Below are 7,841 nucleotides of genomic sequence, written 5' to 3' on the forward strand. Positions count from 1 at the left end.
CCCCGCCGTTTTAATGACACCTCAGTCATGTAACCATGATACACCCAGCGGGCGGGAAAGGGAATTTCCCCATTTCCATGAGTTAGGTTCAGGAATTTGTAGAAATCAAAGTTTCCAAATTTCGGCTGATAACATTCTCCTGCGGCACTTTGAAAAATTAGGATTGCCAAACTTGCCGCCACCTACTGAATCAGAGGTGCCTGGAAGACTCGAGTTTGAGAAACAGCGCCACAGAGCATCCGCGAATGACTTAAGACTTTGGGGGGCGCGGGGGCGCCTGGATGGCTCAGTCGGTTAAGTGTCCGACTTCAGCTCAGGTCACGATCTCACGGTTCGTGAGTTCGCCCGCCCCCCCTCCCCCCTCGTCCCCCGCGTCAGGCTCTGTGCTGACAGTGTAGACCCTAGAGCCTGCTTCGGATTCTGTCTCCGGCTCTCTCTGCCCCTCCCCCGCTTGTGCTTTGTCTCTCTGTCTCTAAAATAAACATTAATTAAAACTTTGGAAGGATGCCTCCAAAACAGCACCACGGTCCAATCCAACACGGTCCAGTGCTAAGATCTTAATGCAACTACCCAACTTTGGATGCCACTGTTCCTTCTGGGAGAGGGAGGAAGGTTCTTGAAATAAGGCAGATGATTTTGAGTGACAAACTGGAAGGGAGGAAAGGCTGTTTTCGTGATCAAAGGTGAAATGTTTGGGACTATGCCTCATGAAGACAGGATAGGAAATGTGTCACCCTGTGTCCTAAGCTGAAAAATACCCCCCTCCCCCCACCCAGAGATTTCAGACCCTAATCACCAGAACCCGGAAGTGTTCCTTTATATGGAAACAGGGTCTCTGCAGTGGGATTAAATTAAAGATCTTGAGTGGGGGGGAGGAGGGGGGGTTGTCCTGGGTTCTCAGGGTGAGCCCTCAGTGCAATCACATGTATCCATATGAAAGGAAGGCAGACAGGAGATGATGTGAGCACGTAAGCAGATGCAGCCACAGTCAAGGAGCACCAGCAGCCACCAGAAGCAGAAAGAGGCAAGGAAGGATTCTCCCCTGGAGCCTCCTCAGGGAAGGGAGTCTTGCCCACTCCTTGAAGTCAGACTTCCAGCCTCCAGGAGCATGAGAGAATAAATTTCTGTTGTTTTAAGCCACCGAGTGTGTGGTAATGTGTTATAGGAGCCACAGGAAACATATGTATCCTACGACCTGCACAAGGCCAACTTTATATTATAATGCCCATTTTCTGGGGCGCCTGGATGGCTCAGTCGGTTAAGCGTCTGACTCTGCTCAGGTCATGATCTCACAGTTTCTGAGTTCGAGCCCCACACTGGGCTCTGTGCTGACAGCTCAGAGCCTGGAGCCTGCTTCCGATTCTGTGTCTCCCTCTCTCCCTGCCCCTGCCCCGCTCTCACTCTGTCTCCGTCTCAGAAATAAACATTAAAAAAACATTTTTTTTTAATGCCCATTCTCTGAATGTTTATTAAGTGCCAGGCGCTTTACTTGGAGTCTGAATGTGTTACTCAATTTAATCCTCTCCCAAATTGTTATTCCAGTTTTAGACACGAGGATACTAGGACTCAAAGTTAAGGGAACCTGCCACACAGCAAGAGCCCATTGGAATCAGGTCTGCCAAGCACTCAAGCATTAAAAATAGCAATTAAAAAATCACATAAACTGTTTTCATGGAAGGTTTGGTTTTAAAGAGGTTTTACTTCCATAACCTATACCTGTTGTCAAAACCAAAGGAAATGGACGTCAATATCCAGGAAAGCTGTGCGGGAAAGAGGCGGGCTGGTGGCGGGGATCGTAGGGGATTCTGTATCTTCTGCTCAATATTGTTGAGAACCTAAAAATGCCCTACGGGAGCCTGGATGGCTCAATCTGTTGAATGGTTGAGCACCACACTTCAGCTCAGGTCATGATCTCATGGTCATGGCAGCCCAGAACCTGCTTTGGATCCTCTGTCCACCTTTCTCTCTGCTCTTTCCTTTGCCCCTCCCCTGCTCACACACCCTCTCTCAAAAACTGAATAAGCATTTAAAAATTTTACAAATTAAAAATAAATAAAACTGCTCTAAATAAAGCCTATTGGGGGGCACCTGGCTGGTTCAGTCAGTAGAGCACATGACTCTTGACCTCAAGGTTCTAAGTTCGAGCCCCATGTTGGGTGTAGAGATTACTTAAAAATAATTTTTTTTCATAATAAAAATTAAAAAATAAAGTCTACTGACCAAAAAAAAAAAAAAAAAAAAAAAAGAGGGCACTGAATCTCTGTGTAGCTGACCATTGAGAATTTTACAAACTTTTGTTCTTGGATATTTATCAGGAACATGAAAAAATCAAAGGTTCTTGAAATAAAGCAGATGGTTTTGAAACTACAGATAGTCCCCAGCTTACAGTGGTTGGACTTAATTGTTCAACTTGACGATGATGTGAATGTGAAATGCACTCAGAAAATATACTTCAGATTTCCAGTTTGGGTCTGTTCCTGGTCCAGCCATAAGCGGTATGAGACTCTTGCAAGATGCCAGGCAGTGACAGGGAGCCGTAGCTCTGTGTCAGCCCGGTCATCATGAGGGTGAACAACTGATACACTCAAACCATCCTGTACCCAGACAGCCTTTCTGTTTTTCACTTTCAGTACACTATTCACGTTACATGAGATATTCAACAGTTTAGTATAAAGTAGGCTTTGTGTGAGATGATTTTGCCCAACTATAGACTAATGTGGGTGTTCTGAGCCCGTTTAAGGTGGGCTAGGCTAAGCCGTGCTCTTGGGTAGTTGAGGTGTACTAAATGCACTTTTGACTGCAGGAGGTATGTCCAGATGTAACCCCATCGTGAGTTGAGGGAGATCTGTAATGTGAAAGGAAGTCACACCGGAGACCAAACAAAGTGAGAGGCCACAGACTTCTCTGGTCAATGGAATTGATGTTGTCCTGGATCGGGTTCCCAAGGAAGCAGGCTCTGAGACAGAGGAGCAAGATGTTCGTTTAAAAACGTCCATGAGGTCAACACCTTTGGAGGGAGGGACAGGAAGCAGGATGGGACAGAGGGACAAGTTGAGCTGCAATGTGAACCCAGCAACAGGCTCAGCCAACCTCCCCTGGGGGCTCTGGAGCCCGCATGGCCCTTCTTAATTATTACGCCCAGATGGCCGGACCTTTATATAGCCTCCTGAATTAGTCATTGGATGTGGTGCATTCTGGGAAGTTGCAAGATCTTGGGCAAGGCAGCTCAGCAGCTGAGGCAGTCCTGGAGAAGGATCACTGCCAATAACCCTCATTACGGGGCAGCACATCCTCCCTTGAAGGCAGATCGGGTGGTCATATCTCTATGTCACGTACTCCCTCAGGAGGTGACACCCTCACTGTTGTTCTGTCCTTTCCATATGAGGGGGGAAAGTCCCAGGATGAGTGAGATGTTCCTTTGATGCCTTTTCATTTGTGCTCTTCATGATGGTGGTGCTCACTGTGTTGAGGCAGGATAGCACATTGGCCAAGAGTGAGGGCCCTTCAGTCAGGCGGCCTGGGTTAGAACCATGGTCCATGGCTCAGTGGCAGTATAACTTCGGACAAGTAGCCAAGCCTCTCTGTGCCTGTGTCTTCATTTAAAAATGGGAATAGGGGCACCTGGCTGGCTCAGTTAATAGAGCATGTGACTCTTGATCTTGGGGTTGTTAAGTTTGAGACCCATATTGGGTGCAGAACTTACTTTGAATGAATGAATGAATGAATGAATGAATGAATGGATGAACGAATACTACTAAGCCCATGCAGGTGTTATGAGAATTTACTATGATAATGTTATAGGGGGTTTAGCTGCACACCCCATAAGTCCTCAGTGCACTGTGCCATCGGTGCCTCTGGCCATCTCTTCTTTAGCCTTCCACGACTGGCTAAATTAGAATCTTCTATCATTACACTCACTACGACTTCCTCCGTGGGGATTGGAAAGTGAGTGCTCTAAGATCCAGGCCAGAGGTGAAGAGCATGAGAAACATACGTGGATCATTACCTAAAGGAAGCTGGAGCTTTCGTTTTAATGGCGAGAAATAACGACCACACTTCAAACATGCCTCATTCTTTCAACCTCTCCGGCCCCATATGCACTTTCCTTTCCCCATCTCTCTGAAATGCCAGTTCTCCCACTCTGTACCCTGGCTGGCCCATCCCTTGTCACATGCACCACTGTCCTTTCCATTTTGCGAACTAGATCAAATGTGACCCTCTTCCTGAACTACTCTAGGATCAGTCGGGACCTCCACTCAGCTCCGAGGGCTCTAGCCACATCTGCTACAACTCTAGCAGCCCTGCGTCCTGATTATTAAGTACATCCTACCCCCAGCCATCCCCATCCTGCCCCCTTCCCTGCAGCTGGTAAACTGGGCACCTGAAGATTCAGCACGCACCGCCTCTCCGCCCTTCCTACCCTCTTCCGTGGGCCTCTTGTCTACGCTTGGCTCCGAACATTCCCTTCTGCTCTGAAGGCTCAGAAATTCAAGATGGAGCCTCACCTTTATTTATCTATCTATCTATCTATCTATCTATCTACCTATCTATCTTTTTTAGTAATCTCTACACCCAACGTGGGGCTCTAACTCACTGTCCCCGAGATCAAGAGCCACACGTTATTCTGACTGAGACAGCCAGGCACCCCAAACCTCATTTGTTTTTCAGTCCCAAGAGTCTAGCGGTGTTTGCAGAGTGATGCTGCCTGCTGTATGGATGACAAAGGAGTCCACAGAGCCCTTCAGGAGAGGGGAGAGGATCAAACACCACGATCTGGAAATAACCTGTACACCTCTGCGTTCAGCATTTTAGTGCCTCTGCATGGTTTGTATTTTTCAGCTCCAAACCCTTTTAAGGCAGACTCTCGCTTAACTACCAGCCACTCTTCCCCTTTCTGTTTCCCCCCAGGCTGTTAGAAATTAATTCCCACAAACAGCGTTTCATTCTGTGAGGGTCTGAACAGATCGTCTTTAAATCTCACTTTTCTGTTCATACTTGTTCCCTGCTATATTTAGTGTACAGGCTTGGAAATTATTCTCCAGGTGACTAACGCTTCTCCAGAAAGGTGTTGATATGCTGTTTGCCATCCTCACCTTAATTAAAAGTCTTAGAAGAATTTTCCTCCGCTGACCGAGTGCAATAACATTACGGAATGTTAGTGTGACCTTTCTCCGCTGGGCTACAGCTGAGTGTCTACAAAACCATCTTTTCTTTCTTTATGTCCTTGCATCCAACTAAGCTCATTCTCACATTTCATCAGCTTGTCATGAAGACAGTATGCTTCCAGTTAAACTCTCTGGATACTTGCTTTAAAGTATGATGTAAGCAATTCTGATATAGCTAAAACTCTGGCACGGTTTTTTCAGAGAGAGGAGAAACACTTATTTACTTAATTTTCAGCCTCTGCAATCTATCAGGTAAGTAGGAATGAAACCTCTTTTCTTTTTTTTAATTTAAAAAAAAAATTTTTTAATGTTTATTTATTTTTGAGACAGAAACAGAGCATGAGCAGGGAAGGGGCAGAGAGAGAGGGAGACACAGAATGTGAAGCAGGCTCCAGGCTCTGAGCTGTCAGCACAGAGCCCGACGCGGGGCTCGAATCACGGACTGTGAGATCACGAACTCACAGACTGTGAGATCATGACCGGAGCCGAAGTCGGACGCTCAACCGACTGAGCCACCCAGGCGCCCCGCCTCTTTTCTTTTTCTTATTTGAAAACACAATCTTCCCCTCTGAAAAAAGTGATGTTCCATCCTGATTCCCATGCCATATGTTCAAAATGTGCACAAAATCCTTTTAAGTTATATACCATCTCTCTATAGGTGGTTTTGCTTTGCTGTGAGACATCTCACTTCACAGGTGAAGACCCCATCCTTGAAAAGAGAAATGAGTTACCTGATATCAGTCAGCTAGAATAAAGTTGCTACTGTAACGTATTTGGTGTCAAGATTTTCTTCTACCAGGTCTAAGATATATGAAGTATTGCCATCACTGTCTTATAAATTTGCTGTATGAAGATTACATGATAAATGTAAATGGAAGAAATACACATGAGAAATGTACCACCTTTTTGTCATATACACAAATGGATGTGTACTGAAAGGATTTAAATAGCCAATTAGTATAAGAACTGAGAAAGCTGATTATGTATACAGTAAGCTATTTAAAATAATACCAACATCCTGGGGCACCTGACTGGCTCAGTCAGTAGAACATCTGACTCTTGATCTGGGAATTGTGAATTGAAGCCCCATGTTGGGCATAGAGCCTACTAAAAACTAAAAGTAAAAAATCAAAATTGTCTTTAAAAAACAAAATAAATAATACCAGCATCCCGAAATCATGCATTATCTCCTGGGTTTTATCCCTTCCTTCCTGTTCTTCACTTCCAGGCAGTCAGAAATATAAGCCCACTGCACCCTGAAAGATTAAGAATCCTGTGTATTCTTCAAAGAAGCATAATTAGAAAGGAGAAGCAAGATTAGGAACACTTTACCTGCAAAAATTCATAGCTGTCAAATTCCCCAAAATATGCTGTATAAAAGCTCCCCTGCATTTTCCATAGTTACAAATAAAAACTAACATACGAGAAAAAAAAATAATAGATCCCTGCAGTCTCGGGGGCCATTTGGGTGACAAAACAGCTCTTCAGGAATCTTGAAGTCACCAGTGATTTGAATATCAACAGTTAACAACTTGTCAGAAGTTACTATCAGCCTATCCCAATTCCACAAATCTCTTTTGTGACATTTCCACATTCCTTTCTAAAGAAATGAACATGAAACTATTTTGAAAGATAATCAAGATTACTTGAGGCAGGGGCACCTGGGTGGCTCATTCAGTTAAGCGTCTGACTCTTAGGCTCAGATCATGATCTCCCAGTGTGTGGGTTCAAGACCAACATCTGGCTCCATGCTGCTGACAGTGCGGGAGCCTGCTTGAGATTCTGTCTCACTCCCCCCACCTCTCTTAAAATAAATGAAGTTAAGAAAAAAAAATCTCTAGATGCACATTGCTAAACTCCAGGCATTTCAAAAGCGCTTAAAAAAAAAAAAAAAAAGAAAAGAAAAGAAAAAGGTTCTTGAGACAAAGGACAAATACTGTATGATTCCACTTATATGAAGTGCCCAGAATAATCAAATATCAAATCCACAGAGACAGAAAGTAGAATGGTGGTTGCCAGGGGCGGGAGGAGAGGGACCATGTTGCTGTTTAAGAGATGCAGAGTTTCAGTTTGGGAAGATGAAAAAGTTGTAAAGACGGACAGTGGTGGTGGTTGTACAACAATGCAAATGTACTTAAAGCCACTGAACCACACACTTTAAAACGACTAAAAGGGTAAATTTTATGTTGCCACAGGAAAAAAAAATTACTTGAAATATTGTAGACTAACAAAATCATCAATATTTCCCAAGTTTGCAACAGTATAATGGAAAAATGACAAAAGTAGAAAAACCCGATTTTATGTTCCATTTGGATGTAAGAATTTATCGCACCTTTAAACTGAACATTGTTTTCAGAAAACTACTGTTAAAATGCACTATAAGGTGGGGCTGCCTGGCAGGCTGGACAGGTGGTGCCTGTGGCTCTTGATCTCGGGGTCATGAGTTTGAGCCCCACCCTGGGTGTAGAGATTATTTCAAACATGAATGAATGAATGAATGAATGAATAATGTACTACAAGGTGCTTAAAAATGGAGGGAGAAATTTCAACCCTTTCCATGATCACCTCAATGCAAGTTCTCTTTCTTTCTTTCTTTTGTATTTTCTTCAACATGCATTTTATTTATTTTTTTAATTATATTTTCTATTTTTTAAAATTTACATCCAAATTAGTTAG

Source organism: Felis catus, chromosome D4 (genome assembly GCF_018350175.1).
Source record: "Felis catus isolate Fca126 chromosome D4, F.catus_Fca126_mat1.0, whole genome shotgun sequence".
In the NCBI taxonomy this organism is placed as follows: Eukaryota; Metazoa; Chordata; class Mammalia; order Carnivora; family Felidae; genus Felis; species Felis catus.